Source organism: Sus scrofa, chromosome 11 (genome assembly GCF_000003025.6).
Source record: "Sus scrofa isolate TJ Tabasco breed Duroc chromosome 11, Sscrofa11.1, whole genome shotgun sequence".
NCBI classification, from domain to species: Eukaryota; Metazoa; Chordata; class Mammalia; order Artiodactyla; family Suidae; genus Sus; species Sus scrofa.
Window position 1 is genome coordinate 75,765,236 of NC_010453.5, and position 18,738 is coordinate 75,783,973.

General features: G+C 42.6%; 1 protein-coding gene across 1 annotated transcript in view; it reads left to right on the forward strand.

Annotated features, from left to right (window-relative positions):
• MYO16 (myosin XVI) overlaps positions 1–18,738 on the forward strand; it is a 532,176-nt gene that overhangs the window by 25,453 nt on the left and 487,985 nt on the right.

An 18,738-nucleotide genomic window follows, 5' to 3' on the forward strand; every position in this document is an offset into this window, starting at 1 on the left:
GAAAACACCTACTCGGTGCATCGTCTCGCGATTGTTATATCACCTCTTCTAGGCTTGTTATACATTAGAGGGGCTTTAACAAGAATCCTGAAACTAAACTCCGTACATTTATAATTCCCTCAATGAGTATACTGCATGTAACAAATGATGTAGAATTAATTACTTTTTACTCATTTTACACATTTTCTGTGTGTATTGAGCAAACGATGCCAATTTTTTTTCTTTTTAAAAATCTGGCAGCAGACACTTCTCTCCATCTTCCTACAACTGATTTTTTTGGGGGGGTAGGGGGAAGAGGGGCAGCAGTGGCACCAGCTGGTGAATGCAGAATTAATTACAGATTGTTTCCCTCAAAAAAGACACACATGGATTACCAACCTCTAATGATTTTGGCAGCTGCTGCTGCCCTTTTAAGATTCCCAGTAATTGAACAGATACTTTATTCTTTTTCTTGGAAGCTTATGTTGCAATTTTGGGGGATTTTGACACTAGAAGCTTTGTCACACATGCCACATCTAATGAAAAATTTAGACTTTACATGTTGCTGCCTCGGAAATCCACCACAAAATTTATTAATTCACTAATTTGTTGATAGTGCTTGAATTTCTGCTAAACGCAAATGTATATAAATATATTTCAAAACATGCCAGCTTAGAATTAAAGCATATATGTCTTAAAAGCAGAAAACTTTTATGTAGGAGGAGAATGATCTATCTTTCCATTTATTGGATTTGAAAAAAGTGATCTAAATAATATTTAGATCGCATATTTTAAAATGTGTTCATGGCAACATATTTTGGGAAGACACCCTTCAAATGCAGATCAGTTAATGCTTCAATTGAACCGAAATGGAGTATTTCCAAAAATGCAGGTGGTTAAAATAAATGGGATGATTGCTAAGCTACTCTTATTATATTAATAAATCTTATAGTGAAAACATTTTAATTCATATTGTGTAGTTGAAAGAATCTCAATAGTCTCAAAAATCTATATTCAGTTCCAGTTGCTCACTTCCCATTTACTCCTCCATCCACTAAATTTGAATTTAAATCAAAGTGTTTCATTAAAGTGTTCGTTGGATATTTCTGTGACTATTCCCATTTTACTTCCATCTTTCCTCGTCATCGAGCTGCTAATTCTACCATTAATATTCCTTCTAATATTTCACTTCTTTCCTGAAAAAAAAAAAAAAAGCAGTGTAGTGACAGGTTAAAAGTACAAACTTATTGTCCAGCTGCCTGGGTTCAAATCCTCCTTCTGCAATAGGCTGATCTTGGGAAAACCTTTATAAGGTGTCATCTTGTTCTCTCACTGACAATTGAGGTCCAGTTATTAAATTTGGATGGCATTACAAAATACTGTGAGATCACAGATGGTGAGCTAATTATCATGAGGTCGGTGGAGAAAATCAACCTTCTTTGACAAAATGGCTCATGGCTTTAAGTGAACCAGTACAGCTTTTAAAGACAAAACTTCCCACAAATGTGGCTTCTTATAACGAGCCACCAGAAATATAGTCACTGGAACTTAGAATTCTAAACCCATCCTTCAATATTTATAGGAAACCTGTTTTTCCCATTATAAAAAGAGTTTCTTGAGACGTTCAAGTTTATAATGGCAAGTTACAGAGCAAAGGGTAGAGTCAGCCTGAATTTGCTGGTAACTAGTAAGTGAATTTTGACAATATTTTCTCTTATTTTTTACTAAGATGTAATAGATAACATGTGCTTTGTTTCATCAAAGTCCTTGGGTAAATATTCTCTCACTCTTCCTTATTAAACCGCTAATTAACTGCTAATACTCTGACTTCAGGTATATTTTGAGGAAGGCTGAGTCTAGGCATATGGGATCAGAGCTTTCCATTTCCATGCACACTCAGGACAGAAATCACTGAGCACAGACTTCTGCAGGTGCTCCAGACTGCTTGGCAGCTCCAGGATGTTGTCCACGCGTCATCCGTCTGTGTAGCCTGGCGGCTCTAACACCGTCGCAGTGATAGCACATGTCTGTAGAAGGATTCTCTGAACACGAGAGGGCATTTCACAGCATATTCATTTCATTTGTAAGGATTATTAATGTAGGAACCCTAGTTCAGTCATTATCCTGTTGGCTTTGCCTGCTTTATTGAAAAACTTTTTTTTTTTCCAGTTGGGCTTTGTAAAGTCCCAGTATTAATATGTATGTCCAGGAAAATATTCTTGGATGCTGAGGCTGTTCGTTTTCCTCCTTATTCTTGGACTCCCAAATCTGCTCCCTGTTTTCCGATTCCCTTGTATGCCACGTGTGTCTGGAGTCAACACCTCACTGCCGTGACAGTCTGCTCCCTGGGACCTGATTGCGTTAACCTGGGCAAGTGATGAGCGTAGGACACCCAAGCAGCGTCACTTGCGTCATGAGGAAGTGAGATGACAGTGAACCAGCGGAGTCGAGGACAAGTGATGAGCATATACCGATGCAGAGCTTTAAGCAACTGAGTGGAAGTCACGCTCAGTGGAACCAAGTTAGTGTATCTATTTACTGTATCTGACAGTTGTTTTGTTTACATGGTATTTTATTTTAAATGAGAGCATCGTGAATGAGAGGAAGGGGAAGGTCCCGTAAAGAGACAAGCTTTACAAACAGTTGAACTTTTGGCCAGATGGACTGATTCACATACACAGCCTGGGGCTGGCCAGGTGGCCCCCGGATCATCAGGATCCTTCTCTGGCGGGTCCCCGTCATCCAGGAGGGTGGCCCCAGCTCCAGCGATGAGTCTTGCATGTGTGCTGTTGAGAGGACAGAAAGCCGGGGAGGAAGGCACCCCACTGCCCTCTCCGGGTACTTCCTGAAAGCCAGTTCAGCATTTTCTCTGGCGTCCTGGGGGCTGGAGTTTTGTTCGCGGTTGCCCTCGGCCACAGAGGATGCTGGGGTGCAGTCTTTATTCGTGGTGCCCCTGAGGCAGGCCAGCAGTCAAGACTCACCGGAGTTCCAGGTGTTGAAGGCTCGCACCATGCCTTACTCTTTTCTGTACATCCTGTGGTTCCCAACCAAACACCGAGCGTACTTGGGATTTTACTTGATGCTGGATTAATGGTTTGATTTGCTTTGATATCCTCTCTCCAGAACATGTGGAATAAGAATCCTTATTTATTTTTTAATTGTATTTTTTTTTTGCCCCAAGTGAGCACCAGAGAAATTTTCTGAATCACTCAAAAGTGGTTCAAGGCAACTTTTGTGGTCTTGGGGAAAGATGCCGGTCAAGAAGCCCAGAAAACGGTAAGGAAATTTCCTGCAAGAGACCCAGGGTTCTTCAGGAATTCATAGGCCCTGCACCCTCTTACATCAGAGGCCTAGGTCTTAGGAATGAGAATCCCTTTGGTGATGTCAAGCTGGTCCAACAAAGCTTTACTTTTATGGGACTCTGTGTTTACTGTGTCTGTGGTGTGTGTGTGTGTGTGTGTGTGTGCGCGCGCGCGTGCATATGCTTACTTTTTTAAAACATTATTTTTTTATTTTATATATTTTTATTTTTATTTTATTTTATATTACTCTACTTTAGGCTGCACCAGTGGTATATGGAAGTTCCTGGTCAGGGATGGAATCTGAATTGCAGCTGCGACCTACACCACAGCTGTGACAATGCAGGATTGATAACCCACTGTGCCAGGTTAGGGATCGAACCTGTACCACCAGAGACAACAACTGGATCCTTATCCTACTGTGCCACATCAGGGACTCTAACTTTTTTAATTTTTAAATTTTATTAAGATTTTAGTTTGATTTACAATGTTGTTGTGGGCTTATTTTTGTTCTGTGCAGGAAGATGGCTAGACTTGGCAATTTACAGGAACCAATGGCATCAGACTATCTGGTGTAGGTCAAGCAGGAGTAGTTCTTGATTAATTTCCTCGTGATTTCTTTCAGTTCTGCCTCAACTGAATCACTGAGAAGAGGGAGACAATTTGTCTCACTGTAACCTCTTTGGGATCAGTAATCAAAAGATGACAACTAGCTTGTTCTATAGCTCAGAGGTTTTGTTTGCAGCAGCCACACTGGACTTTCACAACAGGAGTTTATCAAATTATTGAAGCCGAGGAGGGAAATATTGGAGAATAAGTTTCAAGAGACAGCAGATAGCTTAGAATATAAAAGGCTTGGAATCCTTTTGTTTCTTGAAGCTGCATCCTGTGACTTCTGGAGTCAGTGTAGGGTTCGAATGGCCATGGAAGCAGTAACGAGCCGTGCAACGTTGGGCAAGTCCAACAATCTCTCTTGATCTTGACTTTCTCATCACATATGGGGAATGAATGTATTATTCAGTGCCTCATTAATAATGAAAATCTGAGATGCAAACCAGTTAACTACTACCTGGCAATAATTTTGGAGGAAGAGTTAATGAAGGCAAATGGAAAACTTATGCCTTAGATTTTGTGACTTTCATATTTAAGATTTTCACTGTTTCTATTATATTTATCAATAATTATGTTTCAATGAATAATTATAAAATTTGGAAAGTAAGAAGTCTTTACAATCTAAACCTTCATTTTGCTGATCAGGATACAGAGTGGTTGGGTTGAATGGGATCCCAAGTATATTCAACCCCAAGCCCATCATCACAAATAGCGGTGTTGACATTCCTGGAACCAAAACCTGGGATTTCCGAAGTTAAATCTTATGCTCTTTGTTCTTCTAAGAGCTCAAAATGTCATTCTGTAAGGGACATGGTCTAATCCATGAAGGCAGGTAGAATAACACTGATAGTGCCATAGAGAAAAGGGCGAAGGTAAGACTGGAAGAAATAACAGTATTTTAAGAGTGGGAGAATTAAAAGTCTATAAGGGAGAAGTTCTCTTGTGGCTCAGCAGGTTAAGGATCTGGCATTGTCACTGCAGAGGCTTGGCTCGCTGCTGTGGCGCAGGTTCGATCTGGCCCAGGAAGTTCCACATGCCATTGGCATGCCAAAACAAAAACCAAAACCAAAACAAAAACCAAACAACAGCCCTGTAAGGGTGACGAGAAGTAGACCCAAATTTAGAAAGAAATCCGGGAAAGTACACTGTTATGGGAAGAAATATCAGCGTTAAAATCAGCGAATCATCCTTGGGGAGAAGGGAGCTGAATCCTTTGTTTTGGCAATTAATTCCTTGTCGGTGACCTTGGCTGGGAAATGTCACTGATGGGGACAGGCCGGGCAGGAAGGCACTTGGTAAGAGAGTGATTTGAGGTGGTCGGGCAGACGCAGTGCAGGGCAGCACATCCTCAAGGAAGCCTGGCCTTGAAAGGATGAAAATGCCAGGCGTGGAGGAGAGCCCGTCATCCCGGGTCGAAGGATCAGAGAGGTCCTGCTAGGTTGATTCCTATCGGTGTGCTCACCTCTGTCCACCACCAGTCCAGGGTCTTCCTAAAGGGTCCAGGTGCTCCCTTTCCTCTGTTTCTCCCCAGAGCTGAGCACAGTGGCTAGAACAGTCTGTCTGCCTTGGAAGGGATAAAGACGCAGCACTGCCGAATAAAGCCGGTTTTGTGCCATGCCAGGTGTCAGTTCCAAACTTGGATGTGCCCTCTGGTGTCTCTAAGAATATTTGATCTAAATTCCAACACGGATGGATATAAGTTTGCAATATTCGTTTTTTAACGATCTTTCCACTGGAAAGACAGGCCAGCAAGTCCCGTCTTGTTGCTCAGACCCCGAGCCTCTCTGCCCTCATGCTGGTGTTTTGCCCAGCCTGCGTGTGCCCCTGCGGCGTTTCTGCTCCACCATCAGGTGAAATGAAACTCTGCTGCAGTGTCATTTATCAGAAAAATGGCTTTTCATGTTCCATGTTCTGTTCTTGAGTTAAGAGAAATGAATTTCATCATTGTTTGCCAAAGACTGTCCTTCCACAAAGATATACTTCTTGACATTACTGATTGACATGATGCATCGATAATATTTCCCGTCTGTTTTGCGGAAGAGCAGGCTGTGTTCTAGACTAAGTCCTCGCTGATGACCACTGCAAAGAGAACAGGTCCACATTTCCATGGGCTCGTTCAAAGAGCCGTCAACTTGGACCCTTCCTCTTTCAGTTTTCAGTTCTGAGAAAGCCAGTATTTTACCCTTTGAGCAGACGAATGATGAATGACCTGAAATGTATATTAAGCATCATGGTTTATCCAGGAGACCAGGGCAAGGAACTGTGGATTGATGGTCTGTTTCCCTGTGGGTCAAATAACTTATGATCTGTCAAAGAGTGAATGAAACACGGTGGTTAAGAAGGAATATCACGGTGCTTATGTGCACGTGTTTCTTACATTGAAAAATGGCTTTATGAATGGCTTGCTTATGTAGGAAGTTCTAATCTGGGATTCTGTTACCGTATTTAATTAACCAGTCAGCTGTTGAAGATCCATGAAGCTCTGATGTCAAATGAGGGATAATCAATTTTGTGGGTTTGCTTTGTCCACAGCTAAGAAGAGGACGGGTGCAGATCTCAGAAAGCTCAGTCCAGAGAGTAGATCAATATTTTATTTTGGCTTTGTCGCTGGTCATGCAGTGTGAGGAAATACACACATGTTCTCCTTGCTTTGTGTTTGGCCTTAAACTTGCATAATTTTCATGGGGGTGCAGCGGTGGAAAAAAGTGTATTAGATCATCTGTGTCCTTGCAAATGGTAGTTTCATGCCAAGATTATGCAACCAGTGTTTGTTATTAAAATTCAAATTAATAGCACTGTGACAGAGGACTTAAACATTATCAAAGACCCTTCTTAGAAAAAGACTCAAAATTTTAGGGACAATGATCAGCTCGCTTTCTGTAATTATAGGGCTAGCCTCGTCCTTTTTCTGCTCCAACGCCTGAATTAGATTCTACATAAGCTAGACTGCCATGAAAGACACAGGTGGGAAAATATTTGATACTATCTTCATACATGTACAGTCATGTAATGGCCAACATAGATGGCAGAAATGCCAAAGCCTAATGCAATGTAAACTGTGAACGCCTGTTCTGATGGGTTGTGCTTTGTGGCAAAGCCAGGGATTTGTAGAGCCATTAAATAACAGTAATAGCTTTTGGGTAAAATGAGGGTGTGGGAATTTTGTGTTTTTCCCCAGCGGTGATGTTTGAAGATGCCATCCAAAAGAAATGAGTCTGGCATACCAAGAAGCTCTTTGAACGACCGTAGTCTGTATTACAACTGAGAGTTCCTCTCCACAAGAAAGAAATTATGTGTAACTTCTATGATTCTAAGTAATTACATTCAAAGCTCAGTTCTGTTAAAGGATAGAAAATTGGAGATTTTTGCTTTTGCCACTTACATGAAAGAGACATATAATAATTTTTGTGTTGCAGTGTAACTTCTTTGATTAGGAATATACCATTCCTGTTTTTCCACCTGTTTCCATACTTACTATAACACTTACTATAATGGGAATGTTGTGAAAACTATTTCCCAAGAGCCATGCTTGGAAAGTAAAATGAAATGGCTTATTCGGATTGTAAGTGGGGCCTAAGTACAGAGAAACGAGACACCAGGGCTTTTTACCAGGAAGCAGCGTTTATTCCGCTGGCTCTGGCTCAGCGGATTGGTATCCAGAGGCTGAGCCTGGGACACAGTGGGACGCCGCCTTGTATATATATACCCTGCTTGTTTTTTCCTGCTATGTCTAAGTTTCTTTGTCCCCCTTATCAGGAATACTATAAATTTTAGGCAGGCAACTGTAGATGCACCTGCGCTCCAGGATATAGGTTATGCTCCATCGCTACAGAACTACGCATGTGTGTACAGGTGCTGCTGGCGGTGCTGCGTGTCACCTTCCCTTTGATCTGGGAGGGCACAGCCCCCTCCCACTACGGGATCAGAAGTATATAAAGCTTGGTGTTTTTCCAGAAGCAGGGCTATTTAAAGAATGGCGCCTCCAAGTCAGAAGGAGGCGCCAAGAAGGAGGAGGTGCTTCTGTCTTGCAGAATTGTAGCCACATTGGAATTTTCGACAGGGTGAGCCTTATAAAGCTTAAGTGTATTGTTCAAAATGCACATGACTAATGGAAATATGAAGACTAGGAAAAGGTTCAGGTGAGACAGATATGGAGATAGAGTGTATGTTTTTTTCTTTGAGGTGACCTGAGAATTTACTTGCCAAGTAGATCACACGATTTCCAAAGGCGAACTGGGGATAGTGAACGCTTGTAACTGGAAATTCCTCAGCAGCCTCAGATGACGCCCTGAGCCCTTGGGTATTTGCCACAACATGATTCACATCAAAATTGGGAACCTGGGGAATTCCCGCTGTGGCTCTGCAGGTTAAGACCCTGACCTAGTGTCGGTGAGGAGGCGGGTTTGATCTCTGGCCTCACTCGGGGTTGAGGATCCACTGTTGCCCTGTAGGACTCAGCTCCAGCTCCGATTCAACCCCTAGCCCAGGAGCTTCCATATGCTGATGGAACAGCCATTTAAAAAAGAAAAAACAAATCAGGAATCTGAAGTAAAAATTTGCACATTTCCTTTAAGTGACATTAAAGTCTATGCTATGTATATTTATTCAGTATACATATATTTATATTTTAATATTTATAGTAATCGTAGAAAACCGATTGAAACTGCTACGTTATTTTGTTCCATTTTGCAGTGTCAACCCCAGAGTCTTAACCTACTGCACCACAAGAGAACTCCTATTTTTTTTTACAGTTTATGCTTTAATGGTTGTGGGTTCAGCATTTTCTTTTCTCCTCCATTTCAGTATTTTATTGTGAAAATGTTTCTACAAATGTCAAAACAGAGTTCATAGGATAATAAACTTCAGACGCTGTAGTTTCAGCAATTAATATTTATTTCTTAAAAACGGAGTTATTGGGGATTTTGGTTCTGTGACTTTCTTCAGTGTCTGAAATCCTCTAGTATTTCTTGAAATGGGTTCAATATTACAAATTTATCTTTGGGGTAATATTTCATTTTAAAATCTCATCTGTAAGTTTCCAGAAAGTAGTAAACACACTGCACTTTATATAAATGTTACTGTTGGTATTTTGACAAAGTATTAGATTTTTTTCCCTAATAGTATTAAAGAAAACCTTGATTAGTTGTATAATTTAAACACTATCTCGAGGAAGAGTCTTCTATGACTGGAGTAAACTGTGAACTGGGAAATTATAATGGGGCTTACCTGCAGTTTATGTCTTTATTAAATTTTAAATAAGCCATTAATTGCTATGTTACGATTTTATGGTTTTCTTTGTGAGTAAATTAACATCAACTTGAAGATAGTGGTGAACAGATCTCCTCGTTTTTTATTCTACTGCAGAAACCAGATGTTTGATTTTATCCTAAAATATCATGCCCACTTGTTTAAATAAAAAGCGTTTTTCAATATCGAATATCACAACTTCTCTCTATAGGAAGTATTGAATAGGTGGAAAGATAAGGAAATTCTTTCTTAAGTGAATAAAATGATTCCTCAGAGAGATTTGTTGGAAGAAAGAGAAATTTTCAAATGTTTAATGTTTAATTACCATAATCTGTGTTTACTGTGGCTTGTAAAATGCACAGTCTCATCTGGGAAGTAATTTTAGCATATTCTAAGGGTAATAAACCTTTATGAAATAATATCTTATTTGAGCAAAAATGGAATCCCAGATTCTCTTATTTGACCAAAGTGAAATGTACTAGGCAAATTATTTGCTATCAGTATTGGTTTTTTTATCATAAAAGAGAATGCTACCTTTCTTAGTTTGTTTTTTCCCTTGCCCTCATACTATATAATGTTAGACTTCCTGTGTGTATTGATGTGTTTAAATTAAAATTCCAGTTTGTGATCTAATTATAGGAAGCATGTAGAGATCAGTTTTTTTTTTTTTCTCTCTTCATTGCCACACCCACAGCATGTGGAATTTCCCAGGCTAGGTGTCCAATCGGAGCTGCAGCTGCCGGCCTGCACCGCAGCCGCAGCAGTGCTAGATCCAAGCCACATCTGTGACCCATGCTGCAGCTTGAGGCAATGCCAGCTCCTTAACCACTGAGCCAGGCCGGAGATCAAACCCCCATCCTCACAGACACTGTGTTGGCTTCTTAACCTGCTGAACCATGATGGGAACTCCGAGATCAGATCTTATCCTCAAGCCACCTTCCTTTGATCAGGAACAAGTCTCCAGAGATTTTCCAACGTCTTAAACTTTTTTTTGTATAATTATTTTTATTTTTTTATTATAGCTGGTTCACAGTGTTCTGTCAATTTTCTACTATACAGCATGGTGGCCCAGTTACACATACATGTATGCATTCTTTTTTCTCACATTGTCATGCTCTATCATAAGTGCCAACATCTTAAACTTGAGATAGCAGATGAGAATAAATAGACTTGCTCTGTCATTTTAGTTAAAAGGAGCAGGGACAGGGGGTGGAGTTTGGCCGACACCTTGGGGCAGTGCCTGCCAGGGACCAAGACCTTGACACCTCGGGTCAGGATGGAGTTCGGGTTCTGGTTTTGCCACTTTCCATGTGCTTAGTGACATGGACATGTTTACCTCCTAGTTTCCCTGAGGACCCAGTGTGGGGAGATGTGAGCGCCGTGCCTGCAGCATAACCACCTCTCATGTGCATTGGTTACTGATGGAGAAGCTGGCCGTGATACTGAGATCTTGAGATCTGGGCCCTTGGCCGTGGTGGCTCGTCCAGCTTCCTGCCAGCTGTGCTGGGCCACCATTGCTCTGCGTGAGCCCAGGACCTCACGGTTACAAGACACCAGTGTTACAAGACACTGCGTGTGAACATGGTGGGGGTGGTGCCGGCAAAAGTGAGGTCAGGGCCCTCTAGACCTGGCTGGAGTAGTGGCATTTGGATGAAGGGTTCTAGCGGCAGCAGAGGTCACTGCTGGCCAGAAGCCCTTCGGACTACATCCTGGCACATGGTTCCAGAGGGCAGCTGTCCATCTTTATTTCTGGTTTTTTGATAGAAGAAAACTGAGCTGCCTCCCAGGGGACTGGTCCCCAAATGGGCTTTTCTCGGGCATTTAGGTTTAGGTTGTTAAGACAACATCAGGAGGGCCTGGAAGGAGCATCTCAGAGAAATCTCCCTCCCCAACACACCCAAGTGTAGCTTGTTATAAACTTGCTGGCACGTATCCTGCTACATGTCCACTCCTTCCTTTGCTTTCTGAGTGTTCAGCAGAGAAAAGGGTCACTGCCCCCGCCCTTGATTGATACCTGAGACCCAGAGAGCTCAAGGGGCCACCATGGTTCTGTTTCTCCCGTTTCAGCACCAGCACAACACAGACCCCTTCATGGCAGCGGGGACTTGTGTTTCCACTTCTCACCTCCCTTTTAATCTTCAGTACAAGCCAAACAATAGAATTTTGTCTTTGTAGTGCCCCTCTTCAAAACCGATGTTCAAATCACTCAAAAGAGAATTCGCATGAGGTTGGTAACTGGTCACCGTTACCCTCCTCCAGGATGAGGGCGGAGAGCAGAATCAGAGCTGGTTCAGAATCCCTCAGTAAGCGCCTGTCAGGGCTCAGGACACAATCCAAGACTTGAAGAGAAGACCGTTGTCAACTCACTTGTGTCCACGAGCAGCAGTGTCCCTGATGTTTAACAGTTGGCTCTTTCTGGGGGGAGAAGGGACCCTGATCGCAGCATTTCCTGGCTTCTGATGTGGGCAGAGAGGTACCATGGCTGGTTTCTGCTACCAACATGGTGTCACCGAACACAGAGTTGGGAAGAGAGATGCACCTTTCTGGATACTCAGGGAGTCATTGCCTGGATCTTTACTAGGTCATTTCCAAGAGCAACGCAATGCACGACAGCTGTTGCAGATGCTGAACCTACACGTATGGTACCTGCCGTCCAAGAGCTTGACAGTGCAGTTGGTAGACGGAGTCATGAAGGTGCAGGTGTTGGGTGTCCAACAGTTGCCCTACAAGCACCCAGGTGGTAAGGTCACCCCAGGCCAGATGAGCAGGACGTTGGCCGGTGGGATTGACACAGGTGGATGTGTTCAGGGTGCAGACTGAGTCGTGAGGGCAGATGCCTACTGTCTTTCTCATTGGGATCATTCTCCTGAGTTGGTCACTGTCCCTTCTGAAGTTCAGATACGACCACCTCGTTTACACTTTCTGAGAGACGGTGTGGTTTTGAGGAAAGAGCACCAAGTCCTCAAAAGGTCAAAAGCTGATGCAAATTGAAAGGGTCGGGCAGGTCCCTAAATATCCTTATTTATTCGAGCTAAAATTGTCTTGCTATGTGAAATTTATGAGGTTGTCCTTTACACAAATGGTAGTTTCCTTTGCATGCTTGTTTTTGGGGGAAATGATGCATTCCGATGATAAAAATCACTTTACAAGTGTACCTTGCTGCATAGGATGCTGATGCTGCATAGGCTGCTGATGCCACATAGGATGGTGATGACGACAATGTAGATGACGACGATGCTGGTAAAGATGGCGACGCTGACCTTGGTTATGGAAGGGTGGTGTTGGTGAAAGAAGGCTTCAGATGCAAAATTAGCAAGTAGGGTTTCTAGGCAATTCATGACTCGTGACTAGCTGCACTCGTATGGACTGGTAAAATAAAATGGGATTCCAAGGCATGCCTTCCTCCTTGTGCTCAGGTGCCAAGATCCCGTTCCCCATTTTTAGGAAAGGAAACTCTGATGGCCCCAGGCCAACTGCAGTGTAATGTCATATAGAACTTGGAGATTCACCAACCCACTGTATTTCTCCGTCTTCTTTGCCTTGGCCATCTTTGGTGTGTTAAAATCCTTCTGTAGGATGAAAAAGAAAGGAAAGGGAATTAGCAGAAAAGAGATTCCATTCTATCCTAAAAAGTGCATTTTGAAGGAAAGAAAATTTATCGAATATTACATATATCCTGTTCCTACCCGGCCTAATATTATTTCATGCTTTGGCACAAGAAACAGTGAATCAGGGGAACGTGGGTGAGTGACTACGGTGCGAGACGATGGGGTGTGAGGGGTGTGATGTCTGGAGTGAGTTTATGGCTCTAAAGGGCCTCACCTGCCTGTCTTACTAAATAAGAACTTTATTCAAACTTCTGATGCAGTAATGGTATTCTCTTTTCCTTCCTTAGTAAATCTCATTTAAAAATGTAGGTAACTGCAATTTTGAAAATCTACCTTTTTTTCATTAGAGCATTTTGAAAGACTAAAACTGTATCCTTGTTGCTTCCGCAAGGGCTGCTGATGGAGGCGTGTGGATGTGGTGTTGCTGTGTGTGAGCGTGTGAGTGTGAGTGTGTGTGTGTGTGTGTGCGCGCGCGCATGCTTAGATACGTGCACAGTATCAACAATGCATCATTTCACTTGGGAACAGACCCTGAAAAGGTCATCAATCAGAATTGCTGTCACCCCATGACAGTACTTCCCAATGCCAAGCACACCCCATAAGAGACATCAGGGTTTTAAATGGCTGTTTGTGTTGGCTAGGAATGGCCCAGAATATCTAGCTTCTTTCTTGCAAAGATTAAATGATAAGGTATGATGATTACTTATTGGTTCCAATTTATTTGCTGTCAGCTGGTTTTTGTTTGGTCCGATTTTATATTCAACTCATGCAGATTTCCAGTCCTGCTGGGAAAGTCAGAGCTCTTTTGAGCAATGAGCATTGCCTTTTAGTAAATTCTAATACATGTTTCTGGGGTCCTATCAACCAAGAGCTCTATAGCTTTTAACAAGAAATTAAATATTCCATATTCTAATTATGACTTTAGCTCATCTACGTCAAAACAGTTAGCTTACCAAAAAACCCCCATTTCTCTTAGCCTAGGAAACTCAGCGTGAAGAGTTTCTTATTTCGATTTTGAGCCATAACTCACGGTGACTTATGTTTTACATAATATGATCTTTGGTACAATAGTATTTAATCTTATCATGTTAGATCATGTATAGTATATAAGTCAGCCTATGACTTTATGGTTTTTTAAATGCTGCTTTAATGCTGTAGAGGATTTATAATACTGAAATTCCCGAAACAGCAAAGTACATTTCCTTTAGTTTAAGATTACTTTTAAGTCTGCCAGGAGTGTGTTACCTCCTCACAAAGGTTTTGGAAATTTTTTTATATTTGTTTTATATACAGATTGTTTTACATGTGCACCCACACAGTCCTTCACGCTTTTGTGAAAACTTTTTCTGTAATACTGGAGCACAGTACATTTCTTTTTTATCATCTGCTTCCATAAAAAATTATATTCTGAGGAGAGAATTTGTTAGCTCTGTGCACCGTTGAATTCCCCAGAACAGTTGCTAGTGTGTGGCACCACATAAACACTGAAAATATTCTTTCTTTCTCTCTTTACTTATTTATTTATTGAACTATAGATGCTGTACAATATGATATGTTACAGGTGTCCTGTATAGTGATTCATAGTTGTTAAAGGTTACACTCCATTTATAGTTACTATAAAATATTGGCTGTGTTTCCCATGGTGTACAATATATCCTTATAGGTTATGTCAAAATACACCTTCGGATAAATAAAGGTACATAGAGGGGAGCTTCTTCCCTCTCCTGAGCCATTCTCCTCCCAAACACATCTCTGCTTTGATACAAGATCTTAGATAGTTTCATGATAGGTCCTTATTTATATGTAACTGAAGTTTGTTACAATTATCCCAGAGCAAATAAGCTCTACAGCAGAAATTACAGACGGGCAACTCATGGGAAATTTAGCAGACACCTGTATTCTTCCCTGAACCAGGTTTCCTAAATCTCTTTCAGCCAGGTGGTACCTACATGAACCCTGAGATTTTATGGGCTTCCTGGGCCAGGACTCCCCGCCTCCACCCCATGCCTGGGCCTTCCCACACACAACCTCCCGAAGCTCCAAGCTCTACTCTCCTTTGACCCTTTACCTGGATTCTTTTTACTGATTATTCATCCCGTCTGGCCTTGGAAGGCCTTTGCCTTTTCTGTCTCGATCCAGTGAGTTTCCTGTGTGTGCAAAGAAGAACTGACCTCTATTTAGTTTTCTGAGGTCCCTCCGCACATTTGCATGTTCACGGCAGCACTATTCTCAAAGCCAAGACATGGAAACAACCTAAATGTCCATCGGCAGATGAATGGATTAAGAAGATGTGGTATATACACACAATGGAATACCACTTAGCCATAAAAAAGAACAAAAGAATGCCATTTGCAGCAACATGGATGGAACTAGAGACTCTCATACTGAGTGAAGTAAGCCAGAAAGAGAAAGACAAATACCATATGATATCACTTATATCTGGTATCTAATATGTGGCACAAATGAACCTTTCCACAGAAAAGAAACTCATGGACTTGGAGAATAGACTTGTGGTTGCCAAGGGGGAGGGGGAGGGGGAGGGGGTGGGATGGACTGGGAGTCTGGGGGTAATAGCTGTAAACTGTTGCATTTGGAGTGGATAAGCAATGAGATGCTGCTGTACAGCACAGGGAACTGTAGTCACTTGTGATGGAGTATGATGGAGGATAATGTGAGAACAGAATGTGTGTGTGTGTGTGTGTGTGTGTGTGTGTGTGTGTGTGTGTGTGTGACTGGGTTGCCTTGCTGTACAGTGGAAAACTGACAGAACACTGTAAGCCAGCTATCATGGAAAAATAAAAATCATTAAAAACAAACAAACAGAAAACAAAGAAGAGAAAAGACAACTGGCCTCTATGGAGAACTTACAGAGGTCAGACAATCCTCACAATATCATCTCATTTAATTTTCGCAGTAACCCAATAGAGTTCACTGCTGGTGGGGATGCAAATGGTATGGCAACCCATCTTTGGAAGATGGTTTAGCAGTTTCTCACAAAACTAAACATCCTTTGGCCATACGATTCAGCAATTGCTGTCCTTGGTATCCCAAAGGAGTTAATCACTTACGTCCACACAAAAAACTCGGCACACCGATGTTGACAGTAGACCTCTCATCACCCAAACGTGAAAGCAACCAAGATGTCGGGCAGATGGTGAACAGAGAAATACATGGTGGCACATCCTGGCAATGGAATGCTGTTTAGCTCTGAGAAGAAATGAGCTCTCAGGTCATGAAGAGACATGGGGCAGCCTGAGGTGCATGCGGCTAGGTGAAAGAAGCCAGCCTGGAGAGGCCACATACCATATCATTTCACTGTGCGGCCTTCTGGAGGGCAGAGCTCTGGAGACAGTAGATAGATCAGTTGTGGCTCAGAGTTGGAGGTGAGTGTATACGTAGGTCAGGGAGGATTTATTTTTTGGGGGGTTTGAAACTTTCTGAAGTCTTTGGTTTGTTGACACATAGGAAATCAACAAATGCATTATTGGACTCATTGCCCCTGAAGTGTTCCCTGGAGGTGGAGAAGCTCCTAGCAGAGAAATAACATGTTCAATAAAGAAAATGAGGAGTTCTTAAACGTTCTCTCTGAAGAGCAGTGAACATACCCTGCATGGAACTGTAACGGCAGATAAACATCCTTATAGATTTGTCCAAACCTGTGGCGCGTTCAGCACCCACAGTCAACTGTAAGGGAAACTATGGACTTGGGGTCACGGCCCTGTATCAATGCAGATTCATTGCTTGTAATGAATGTCCCTCTCTGGTGGGGAACACTGACACTGGGGGGTGCTATGCATTGTGGGAGGTCTCTGTACCTCCCCCTAAGTTCACTGTGAATCTTAAACTGCTCTAAAAATACAAAGTCTTTCTCTTTCATCGTTTAAAGTTTTATTCAAGTATAATCGATTTACAAGGTTGTGATAATTTCTGCTGTGCAACAGAGTGATGCAGTTACACACATACACACATCCATTCTTTTCCAGATTCTTTTCCTGTATAGATTATCACAGAATATTAGGAAGAGTTCCCTGTGCAAGTCTTAATTAAAAAAAAAATTAAAAAACCAATCTGACTTGAAAGAAAAGCTAGTTTGGGTGATAATGTGACATAGAAAAAACAACTACATAAGCCCAGATTTCTTGCAGGAGCTTCGGTGCTGACTCCCTGGTCAGGAAACTTTGGATTTTTCTGTCTTTGATGGTCTCCCACGTGATTGGAGCCGGACCCAGCTCTGTTTCATGTCCATGGTGCTGACGGGGCCAGCTGGCTGGCAGTCCATCTCACCGCCTTTATGCAGCCCTGGTCTGGATTGCTGATGGGCGAAAGCAGTGGAGCATATGAGCCCTGAGCAGAGACAGCCGACCTCAGGGACAGTCCAGCCACTGGCAACACCAGGCCTCCCCCATTTGCTGTTTGATGGGAATGCTGGGGGCGCCTCTTCAGTGGCGTCAGCCTGTTGGCAGCTGTGCACAGAATCTTGGAAAGAACAGAAGTCTTTGCCGTTGCCCGGTTGTCCAGCTCCACTCTGGCCTTGTGCTTTTAATTCAAATATAACTTGTGGGTAAAGACGCAGAGAGCACGGCTGCTCGAGCCATGTCAGAAAATGGTCCTCCGATGAAGTTGACATTTAGACTTAACACTTTGGACTTGACTGTGGAGTTTGGGGTTCTTTAACTAAGTACACAACTAGTTTTCTCCTCACCTGCTAGAGCACAAGCAAAACTTCCAATAGAAAAGCAGAGCCGGGGATGCTAGACCTGCCGTTTGCATGCCGTCATGCCTTTTAACTAAAGCAAATAATATCGAATCATTTGTAGCCCTTAGAGATTTACTGAAGGTACAATATCTGTGGATCTGTAATAGAAATAAACTAAACTGAAAGAGGAAAATAATGATCTTCATTTGTCTTTATTTTATTCTTCGTCCCAGAGCGCACTCTCTTCTAAATTTGCCTTTTCAATTAAAAACCATTTATGGAATCCCTGCTAATGCCTTGAAAATGACTCACTGCACGCGGGAGAAAACCATCCCATTCGTTTCCTCCTTTCTTCTCTGCCAGCAATGTTAACCTTTGCTGGGAGGATGCATCTTTCAGAGAAAGACCGCATCCACGGGCATCATGCATATGCTTAGAAAGGAACCTGATAGTTTACGCATTTGATGAACGCTGATGTCAGGAAGTCCGTTCTCCGTAGCACTTGGCGTTGCGCCTCCTGCCTGTTTATGGAAACTCCTTCCTTGCCTTTTGTACTAATACCACACTCACACTGTCACCTCGATAGGGCAGTGCCTCCTGGTGTGCCTTCCTTTCCCACACTTATTTTGACCCAGACTTTTCTCAAATATTGGGGTTCTAAAAAGCCATCTGTTCTATCGTCTCACGTGGCACAATCCCCGTGACTAATAGCATCTGTTCCCTTGGTTTCATTCATCTTGCAACTACCCCGGGTACCTTAGCTCCTCTTCGGCCCAAGTCTTTCTGGCTCATCTCTCCCACGGTCTCATGGACCTTCCTGTGGCTGCTCCCCTGGTCTGAGATTGAACTCCCTGTCCCCTAGTCTACTCCTGCTTCTTTATTCCACATGGAAACGCCCAGCCCTGCTGGCTATACCTCTGATGCTTTCTTCCCAGCCCTTTTGTCACTGGTCTTGCTCACCTGCCATGTTCTGAATCTGTCCACTTGTCATCACCCCTTCAGTTCAGACTGTCACTTGGCCTCTTTCTCCCCTACTGTCACGGAGTGGCGCCATCGTAAGGTGTGGTTCCTCCTACCTCCAGTCTGGTTCCCTTTCATTTCAATCTCTGTACTTGAATTCCAGAATTATCTCACACATGACCCCATGTTTGTCCTGTGGAATCTTTCCATGTTTTTGCCCTGCCTAGGGGATACATTTTCACGCCTAAGCTTTGTGGAAAAGCCTTATGATCTGATCCCGGTCTATTTTTCAGCATATCTCTAGTCATTCCATGGCTAACATCTGCTGTTTGGAGCA